This window comes from Trematomus bernacchii, unplaced genomic scaffold (genome assembly GCF_902827165.1).
Source record: "Trematomus bernacchii unplaced genomic scaffold, fTreBer1.1, whole genome shotgun sequence".
In the NCBI taxonomy this organism is placed as follows: Eukaryota; Metazoa; Chordata; class Actinopteri; order Perciformes; family Nototheniidae; genus Trematomus; species Trematomus bernacchii.
In genome coordinates, this window is record NW_022987828.1 from 2,683,116 (window position 1) to 2,694,124 (window position 11,009).

The window sequence follows — 11,009 nt, forward strand, 5'->3', positions numbered from 1 at the left end:
AAAGACCACCAATGGGTGGAGACTGAGAGCTGGAATGAAATCTTTCGAGCAACACACTGACAAGAGCTCGACCTCCCAGGAAAGGTCATGCGGTGTTACCAAGGCAACAGAGAACACCACCGGTATGTTAAAAAGGTAGCTAGGAGGGGTGAAAGGGGTGCCTGAGCTGAATCCATGGCTGCGGAATTTCAGTGGGTGGGTGCGGATGCATGTTGAATATTAAAATATTCTCTTAAAATGAAGTCGGAGTAGCCGTGCCTCCATCCATTACACCACTCTGATGTTCCATAACCATTAACATCTGTTAAAGCCCAATGCGCACCACAACACATCCAGCTCTCTGGACAAGGAGGGTATTTTTAGACATGTACTCATTAGTGCTGAGAGATCATTTGTAATGAAGGACAGGAGGGGAGAAGGAGGCCAATAACACAGTGAAAGATGGTATCCATATTCAAATAACTGAGGAGCGAGTGGGTTTAACTGCTAGTGAGGAGAGTGGAGGTGAGATGTGAGGGGCAGGCCAATCAAAGATTTTGAGGAGAGCGATGCAATAAAATAGTCAGGGCAAGGTCGAAGAAATTATGCAGCACATTATGCATTATCTGAATGCTTCTATAAAACATAGACATCATGTGACCTCTAACTAATTACATATGCTTATAAAACTGCTCTGTTCCCTGGACCGGGATCAGGCCTATTGTTCTCGCTGGGATTAACATTCCTCCAGTTATTCAGCCGTAATTCAAATGAGTTTGTCAGCTCTATTAGCAGAGCGGCTATGATTCAGAATCACGCATGGTATCGATTACTAGACTCTCCTCATTGTGAACTGTTCAATTATTCTACTCTGAAATGATATATAACCTGCAGTCAACATGTACCATATGTCCTGTCTTGGTCATACAATGGTGGTATTGAATTGTGGGAGTGTTATCTGTTTTTCTATAATGGGATTCAGTTTTAATTTGCTGCAGGAGCAAAAGAGCCGTGCAATCCGCCTCTCTCTCCAGGTGGAGGTTAGATTGGATAAGAATATAGTGCCATTGTCTTACAAAGTGAGAACACAAACATAGATGGGGTGGTAGACATCCATGCCACTTCCCTACTCCTTCAGCTCTTACTGTGGGATGTAGCCTGATACAACAGTGCCCCCTACAGGACACGTCTCTGTGAACTCAGAGCAACCAGGGGCGAATCCAGTTGTTTTTACAGAGTGAGAATTACTCAGAATATAATGTTAATGTGATGTAATTATCATGGTGCACTCAATTGAACATTTTTCTAATTACCAGATGCTGCACTGAGTGCTTAATGTGTCAAAATGACATATAACCAAGCGGGGGGAAAAAAAGCACAAAATAGTAACTGTGCGGTCCAAATAGGCTTTTGCGTGGCCTGGTCTTGTCCCACCGGGCTGGCACTGTCACTGGCATCACAGGAGAACACAATGGGGTGATGGAGGGACTCATTTGCCAGAGCGGCCTTTGCTGCCACACAATTAGCAGCTGAACAGTGGGCACACCAAATATCCAAGTGCCACTCCACAGGGAAGCCAACTCTGTGTCGGCCAATTTGGCGTCACTGGCCAGTCATTGTCCCTGCAGGCAGCCGGCAGAAATGTGCCCAGGTGCTGAAAAAGCCTCAGAGATGGAGCGATAATATCATAATTACTATTTATTCATGATTGGATATTGAAACATCTGATTCATCACTAGAGCTCTGCAGTGGACCCGTCAGGCTCATATTTTTGTGACATGTCTTTGTAAAGGTATGTCACATTTACTTTTTTGATAAGACTCCAACTGTCTCACAAAGGGACTGCAAAAGAAAACATATATACGTATCAATATGAAAGGTAAGCTATAGTTTTGATAAATATACAAGATAGACCAAGGATTCGACAGAACAAAGCTAGTTGTTTATTCATGTCTTCATGCTAAGCTAAGCTCTGGCCACATATTTATTAGTATCTTCAAATGTACCTCTCAGAAATAAAGAGTGTTTCCTAAAATGTCTAACTGTTCCTTCTACTTGGGCTTTAATTTCATTTTGTTTCATCAGCACACACAAATAATTTGGCTTGTAGTAATGAAACTAATAAGAGAAGCGCTTCACCTCTCCAAAGAAGAGAGCATCATCAGTATTTCGACAGCCTTAGCCACCTACTGTACATCTGCCACCCACAAGAGCCTTGAAATGTCATCATGCACAAAGCTGTCATAAAGACCCTGAGGTAAGGCGCTAAAGGAAAGCAAGGGATGCATTGGTCCTTGAAATAATATAAACAAATGGAGGTGATGTCAGAAGGGCATCATTGGCAACAGCATCTCCAAATCTGCGTTTCCCCCCCCATGTTGCTATGTACTTCACTTTAGATAATTTACAGCATGGGAAAAGCTCTTAGGGATGGCATTATCTGTTCTGTGCAGAATGTATTGCCTGTAATGACAGCGCACAGCATGTGCTCATAGGGTAAACAAACGCAGACGACAGGATGGCAAAGGTGATTTAGACCACAGGGTGTTGATTTCTGGGAAAGTGGCTCAGGAGGTTGGAAATACAAAGACAGATGGCCACATGGTGCACTGGTTCCCCTATGAGGCTCCACACACAACAAGAAATCCATTTATGAGATGGCTCTCTGAGTGTAATGCCACTAATTTGGGTCTGATGAAGAACACGGGAGACGAGTGCCAGCGACGGGGACTTTCATCCAGCCCTAAAAGGATTTTTGAGAGCCCAGATGTGCCGTGCATTGAATTTGATTCAACTGTTCATCCTTTTAGAAGGATGTCTTATCAAGTAATATGCAGAGTTTTATATCAAACTAAATTGTTTGTAGTAATGGTACTGTATCAGTGCACCAGCAGCATGATTACAAGCTTTGAAAACAGCACTATTGAATCCCACACTGGCAATACATTAGTTCAGTAGCTACAGTCGTGGTAAGTAACTAAGGATATTTACTGAAGTACTTTATTACAAACATTAACTTTACTTGACTATTTCCATTTCTTGCTCATTTATACTTATACTTCAGTACGAGGTGATTATACTTTCTACTTAATCTATTATGAATATGATGTATTCTTATAGTTAAAGATAAGACTTTATTGATCCCCAGGGGAAAATATACAAGCTACCCAGCATTTATAAACTAATCTAAATTAACCTCACCGTTACCAGTGGTAACATTAAAGTGATGTACAAAATAATATAACCGTCATTATAATCCAAGAATCCACTATTATTTATGTAAAATGGGCCATTCTGCATAATAATTACTTTTATTTTTGGTACTTTCATTATTTCCATGCTGTGGTTTAGCTACCTTTACTTAAAGATATATCTTCCGCCACTGGTAAAGAATGGAAACCCAGTTTCTAATCAGACCCTATACCTGCCCCGCTGTTAACGGCTGATACACTGAATGTTGCCTTACAAAGGGTTCACTGACTTTGACTGCCATTGATTTTTTGGAGGTACCAGACAGAACAATAAGGATCAATATAGGAGTCTAGGACAGTGTCTATGAATGGGGGTGTGAACCACCCCAACACCACAACCATGGTGAATTACAATGTGTAAATGAATGCTAACTATCTATTTTGTCTAGACTGAAATATTTCAACAACTAAGACATGGATTGCCAATAAATGTGTAAAATATATTTTTGGTCCCAAAAAGAGAAATCCAAATGTTTTATCACGATAAATATTGACAACTTGATTGCAATGCAATTTGGACCACCCATTCATGTCCTCCTTACTGATCACTTTAATCACTTTTAACTCCATCATCAATCAATGTGTCAACTACTCTAATACTTCATGACTAAATACTACATCTGAGGCTGACTAAAAGCACATGTTAGCATGCTAACACGCTAAAGTGAGATGGTTAACATTTAACATATATTGATAGTTACTCAGCACCAGATACTAAAGATAACTTCATTTAAAAACAAAACTATGTGGTGGTCAATAAAAACTAATTGCAATATGCAAAAAATGGAAATAAATGCACCGCGCATCATGACTTGATAAACTCAAAGTCTAGGATTAGTTGTGACTTGCAAAACAATGACCCAACCTCTGGCTGCTATTATGAATAGACTCCTAACAATAATATTTACAACACTAAACTGGGATTAATGAGAACAAGAGAGAACAGAGATAGTAACTTTATTTGTAAAAGTACGATGTGAATAGCTGGTGGTTTTGCCACATCCATCTAATTCCACCTATTGTGGTGAGCTCTTTCATTCATGAACAATGATTGGCCTAACAAGTTTAAGCAAGACATTATTTGCTGCTCTCGCCAGTCACCTCAAAGGAGAATACAGACAAAGAGATACAATTGTAAAGTATTAAAATATATTTCAAATTCACATTTGAAAGCCCCAATTGACCTTTCACTTAAATGGGAACAAACCCACTCAGTCAGAAAAGAGGTTTAACAGCTCTCCAGTACAAGACAGGCGTGCTGATGGCAGAGAAGGAGGCAGAGTGTGTCTGCTTTTAGAGGCTGTGTTGGCTCGAGTGAAGCCAAACTGGACACAAATCATCTGGAGCACCATCCAGAGGGGTGGGCGTGCGGGTGGGTGGGAAGGCAGAGCAGATAAAACGAATCCTAAAAATCTCCTGGCAGCTGAATAAAACAGCCCCAAAGGCTGTCTGTCATGGCATGGTGTTCAAGAGATTGGCCCCCTCTTTCTGTTCCTGGCTTTGTTCATGTCCTGGTTTCACAGCGCTTTCATCTTTCTCCCTGCCTCTCCCATAGGTGCCTGTGTAATTACTCCTGACACAAAGAGGAAGAGGCAAACGTGAATCCACAAACATTACTAAAGTGATTCCTTCCTGTCTATTCACTCCATCGCTTAATTTCTCTCCCAGTTTGATGAGCTTGCCTTTTTTCGTCTTATTTCTCTGCAACCTTGTTAAAAAGCCTGAGTGCTTTGGGCTCAGTTAATCACCTGCCATCGCACTACCCGAATTTACCGTCACTTAGCATTTAAATTATGCAATGAAGTCACCTTGCTTGATACTGCCTGGGCTGAATACTCTCTTTTCTAGACTAAATAAACACTCCACTATTAAGCCTTTAATGGAACATGAATCCTATCTCATAGCTTCAGTCTGCACGTGCAGGAGTAGACGCTTCCTTTTGAATCATTTAACAGCCAATAAAATGTGATTCCGCAGACTGCCTGTAGTATTTGCCACAATGGTGTTATATTTATGATAGCAATGAGGAGGATGTCTCTGCCCTTGATTTGGAATGATCCCATGGCAGTAAACAACATTATCGTTGGTGGTGGCAGTGGGTTCATATTGTCACCTTCAGCTCTAACACCCGTCACAGATAAAGGCAAACACTCTGACACTAAAGTGTGCAGTTTATGTTTCTTCAGAGGTGGTAGCCAAGTTTAAGTGCAAGGTTTTCCATATTCTCTTCCAGAGATATCCATCCTAACATCATGATTGCATCACATGTCTTTCCTGTGGGGATGAAATCAGCACAACAGCTGGGCTGTCAGAAGGTGTCATATTTTTTTGCAACGAAAACAGGGGAAGAATTGGCTGCAGAAGCTTTCAGAGGATACTCCTGACACCTCGCCGCCCCCCCTGCTGCTCTGCTGAACTCCAGATGGGGCTGACTCTTTGACTTATTAAAGATTTACCAGGTGAGTCTGCCGTCATGTCCTTGACCTTTAAGCGAGCGAGGAGTGGCAGCAACTGCACAAAGATGGTGAGCGCTTTGAGGACTCGAGGGGGCAGGAAGTTGACAAACGACTTTTCTGGCTTTGCCCGTTGACAGCGTTGGCAGGCTGTCAACAGAGAGAATGCAATATCATTTGTAGTAAATTACCAGCCCACACAAAGTGACACAAGGCAGCGTAAGTCAAGTTGTTCTGACAGCTCCTTCAGCTGCCACGCAGCGCACACATCTGCCAAGACAACTGCACCACACACTCAGACACGTTCCACGCTTTTACCCACATGCACCAATAAAACTAACAAAACAAAACACACACCAACATAGAGAAACAGGAATCTTAATACAAGACCGTCAGAATGCTATTTGGAAATAAGCAGTTATGGGAATTTAACAGAATATTTCTTTATAGAACAAAAAGATGGGGACCTTTACCTATTTGTGGCTGAAAATGTTTTCTGAAGAGTTTATGCAATGGTCTAGGGCCCACATCTAAAAAAATGGCACTATTTGTTAAACAATTTGTCTTAAAGGTGTTTTTTTTTTAATAAAACTTTACTTGGTCTTTGTTCACATGGGACTGGTGTTTTCAAAATATGTTTCATGATACTTTAGAACAACAAAAGATATTGATAACAAATATTATAAGAAAGTGACTGTACCTTAGAAACTAAACTACAAGCACAGTGAAGTATTTGGTATCTATATGAACTCTTAAGTTTAATATCAAATAATTGTTCACATATGGAGTGTAATTCATATTTAATGTGAAAACATTGAATCAACACAAATTCTGTTTCATCAATTGTTTTTAAATCCTTACACGAAAAATTGAACAGTGTGTGATTTTTCATGCGATCTAAAAATATCAAAGGTGTCCTGTCGTTACCCAAAGTATGTACCAGATACAATAAGAACAAAATATTCCACAAATTATTTCTTTGCAATATTTGACCAAGCTTATAAGTCATATTTTCTTGAAGGTGGAAAAAGTACTTGTAATGATTCTATGTGTTTCTCAAATCACTATTCTCTTGCATCAGATGCTTCATCTTCCTGAAAATGTCATTAAGGATGGATTTTCGACAGATTAGAGTAAACATATCTTACAGTAGAAAGCACATCAGATAGATTGACAAGACAAACCGGGACAAAGAAGAAACGAAGCACAGAGGCAGTCTCTCCAACAGAGATAAACCTCACCTGCTAACCAAAGAATTCCTGTGATGTTGAAATATTATTTATTCTTTAAAAGCTAACTCTCAGGAGATGGTGGGGTGATATTTTTGAAGAGTAAATACAAATATTGAAAATGAATATTGTGATATATGGAGGAATATTTAGCTGAAGCAAAGTATTTTCTCTCTGATTTACAGTGCATTTAATGTCGACCAGTTGGGAGTTCTCACATGAAATGAGTTGTATGTAATAACAATACAGGAGCTTGGGGGAGGATGTACTGTAGGTGTGAAGAGGATCTGATCTCCTTTGCTGACTGGAGCTGAATCAGGAGGATGAGCGTGAACACAAGGTGTTTTTTCTTTTAACTGGGAGCTCAGAGACACAGCTCCAACGTGATTGTAACGGCTTGAAAGAAAAAGTGACAGCAGATCTTTTTGTCCTATATTTAAAAATAATCTCTTTGGGGAAGAAAAACACTGCAATAATATTCTGATGTAGCTTAACCTCGCATAGCCTGTGAGAAGCACATATTGAATAAAATCAAACAATTATTATTTCAGAGTCTTACCATAATGTAGATTTTAGTGTAAAATATAAGTTATTATTATAATGAAAATATCTAGGGTAAATGTCAGCTGCGATTCTAGAGAATAATAGGTTAATTAAACCAGCATTAAGTGTGAACAAAACAGGAGAGTTATGTGCCGCAAAACATATCAAAAATGAGATGAAACGAGATCTGAAACTCTGAAATGTCAGTAATGATGTCAAGTTTCCACGAGTTGTGGTAAATAAGTCAAAACATGAAAAATCACTGTTATGGCCCTTTAAACAGCAGTGGCAGTTAAGTGGGTTGGACAGTAGCAGGATGTGGTTCTGCAGAGGTGGAAAGCCCAGAGTAAAAGCCAAGTGGGACCTCAGGCGAGGAGAGGCAGTGTGCTGCTCCAGTTCACAGGAGTTCAGCAGAGGTTAGGTTGGCTATAACTTAACAGTAACTTCTGAAATAAATGGAGACCGGGGAAGATCACAACACAATCTGACAACTCACGGTATCCTCCACTGTCATTTTGAATTTGATGTCTGCTGTTGGGGGATAGTTTTGTCTTTGCAGGTTCCTTAAACACACAGAGCAGAAACCTCTCAGTTTGCTACTACACACAGAGTAATCGGTTGCTCAAACCCCTGGGACTTTTTGGGAAGACACGCGGCTGCTGTGCTCCTGACTGGTGAGTCCATTTTACCCCGGGCTACATGGTCCAGGCCACTGACTAGAGCACTGCTTCAGTGCACACACTGCCCTCAGAGGAAGTGACCTCAATACATCCAATAACCCTGCTCACACAAGCGCGACAGCTGTGGAAGATTGGAAACATGCCAGGTTTCTTATCTTAGATAAAGCCACAATGAGAGAGTTGTCATTGTTTTGGTGTTGTAAATGTCAAGAGAGGAATGATTCAAAGTCTTTTCATGCAGTTGATATCATCTTCAAATAAAAAATAGGAAAATACTGGCAACTGTTGTTTATTGAGGAAGTGAAATGACATTTAGAATTTGGGTAGAAATTTGACAATCACATAAAGAAACCAAACTGGGAAAACTTAAATTAGGTTTGGCTTGAATTTTTAAATGGTTCTACATCCTGGCATAACACTTTAAAGTCCTCACCAAGAAAAAAGCTATGAAAAAATGTTTTTCTTTCAATTTTGTATTTCCTTTGGGCAATAACAACATAATATTTAACAAAGGACCCCACAGCTTTTGTCAAAAGATGCAACCTGAAAATTAAAACATACATTCAAAATTGAAAACTTATAATAGCCAATGTATCAAAATACATTTACAAATGTGGAAAATGCAAGCAAATTAAAAACAAAGTGCAGACTATTGCCAGAATAAATCAGACTTGCTTCCTCTATATAATCATAATCATCACTTAAATCCAAATCAAATTTTTGAGAATTTTCTGGTACAACACCAGAGAGCTGCATGACCTAGCACCATAAAATGGTTTGTATTTATACAAAAGAAAGAGAAAAGGGTGAAATATCATACTGATATATTTCATCAAGTATATAATTGAATTACATTAAATCAACAGTAAATGTGTTTTAATGTCATAACAATTGTAAATGTATCATCTTAGCATCGATACCTTTACCAAAGAATTGTAGTGGTAAAGGTATCGATGCTAAGATGATACATTTACAATTGTTATGACATTAAAACACATTTACTGTTGATTTAATGTAATTCAATTATATACTTGAATAAATATGTCAAATTAACAACAATAAATGGTCAGAGGTTTGATAATTTTTTTTGCAAATAGTCAGTTTTAATTACTTAAGCTTAGCTTCACTATCTTAACCATAAAGCATCAAATCAACCGTTCGGTAGAGCATGTCTTCAAGACATTTTAGGCCCTTTTTAATCTTTTTTAAAATGCGCTTACCTTTGAAAATCCCGCCTCGTGTCAGGTGATTTTGTTGTTGCTAACTTCCTGTGAACAGGCTAACTTGCTATCTGTGCTATTGAAACACAGTGACATCTAGTGGATTTTCTTAGCATTACATATGTCAACCGAGTGGTAGAGCTTGCTGACAGAGAATTTTTTTTTTTTTAAATAAAAAAATTAAGTAAAACGGATATTTCCGTAAGATATAGTGACTTAAAGTGTGCTCGACCATAATGGTCGAGCAGAAGGGTAAAGGGACAAACTTTAAATACATATTTTATGTAATAAAGAAAAAACGATCAAAAGACTATCAGTAATATCAATGTTGTGTTTTCTGTTGGTTGTGCTGGCCCCTAGTGGTCAACAAACTTCCAGATTTGAGAGGAATATCAGCAAAAATGTTCTATGTTTTTCTACAGGCCTCTCACAAGGAGGATAAGGTAACAGATACAAAAAAAATCTATTTCAAAAATGTTTTCCTCCCATACACCAGCAGATATTTAGAGTGAGTCGATAAACAGAAATTAACTAGGTTATCCAATTTTCATGAAAGCAGATGATCCACCTAGGGCATCTCTTCACAGGCTCTGAGCTCATTTTAGCTTTGCAGTGCGGTGCAGGTTGAGTGAACACACTGAGCCGCAGGAGCTGATTTGTGCTGATTCCCGTGGCCTATTGTGTGCACCACGGCCAGGTGATTGTGTGGGATCCTGCATTTGGCACTTGTTACTGTTGTTTTCCACAGAGATGCTAATCATCAAGCATGCGCCAGAGGCATGATTATAAATGTCACACAGCTCCTTCGGTTGTGGCCCCCTCACTGTGAATAAACCCTTCTCACCCACAGGCCGAGGAGTGTGGCCCACGCAGCAGAGCCACAGCTCCCCCTACAGCTTGCACTGCCAAACACAACTACAATCAGGACAGTGTGCAAAGGTTGTTTTTTCTTCATTGCATTACTGAGCCATTATGCACATGAGTTTAAAAAATGTTAACCATGTGTTTGGGAATAGATATGGATTTGTTTCCCACTTATACCTAAACACATGACCATGTAGTAGTTATGTTGTAGTTGCATATTGCATAATGGGCCATTTATTAAAACAAATAAGTATTTGGAAATAATTGAGTGATAGAGATGGGGAAAAAGATAAGAAGCCAAGACAGCCATGTGGTTTATTGATCTCTAAATTATACGGACTCCTTGATCATTGTGAAACTCAGCAATGTGACACTTCGGCATCTGTTTTAAGTGGCTGCACAATATATGCATCTCCTTGTGAACTATACTCAAAAATAAAGTTACCAAACAAACTGATTCATGGCTGTAGCTATACTATGAAAAGTATTACAATCTTACTTTTCAGTATACTAGCAATTGTTTTTATTATCTTCCTATAAACCACATTGGCTTTGTGACACTTGATTTAAGTTCAAGTTGTTTTACCAGTAGACATTTTATATTTTGCAGACTGCCATTAGTGATATTAAGGTATGAAGCACTTTTTAAATGTATGAAACTGTAATTAAAAAGGAAAAAACGGAAACACAATAAGGTTTATAATTTTATAGTAAGCTTAGAAAAACCCCCTCTACATTTAAAAAAACATCCTGAATATACAAGCACCCAAAGGCAATAGACATGGGCCAA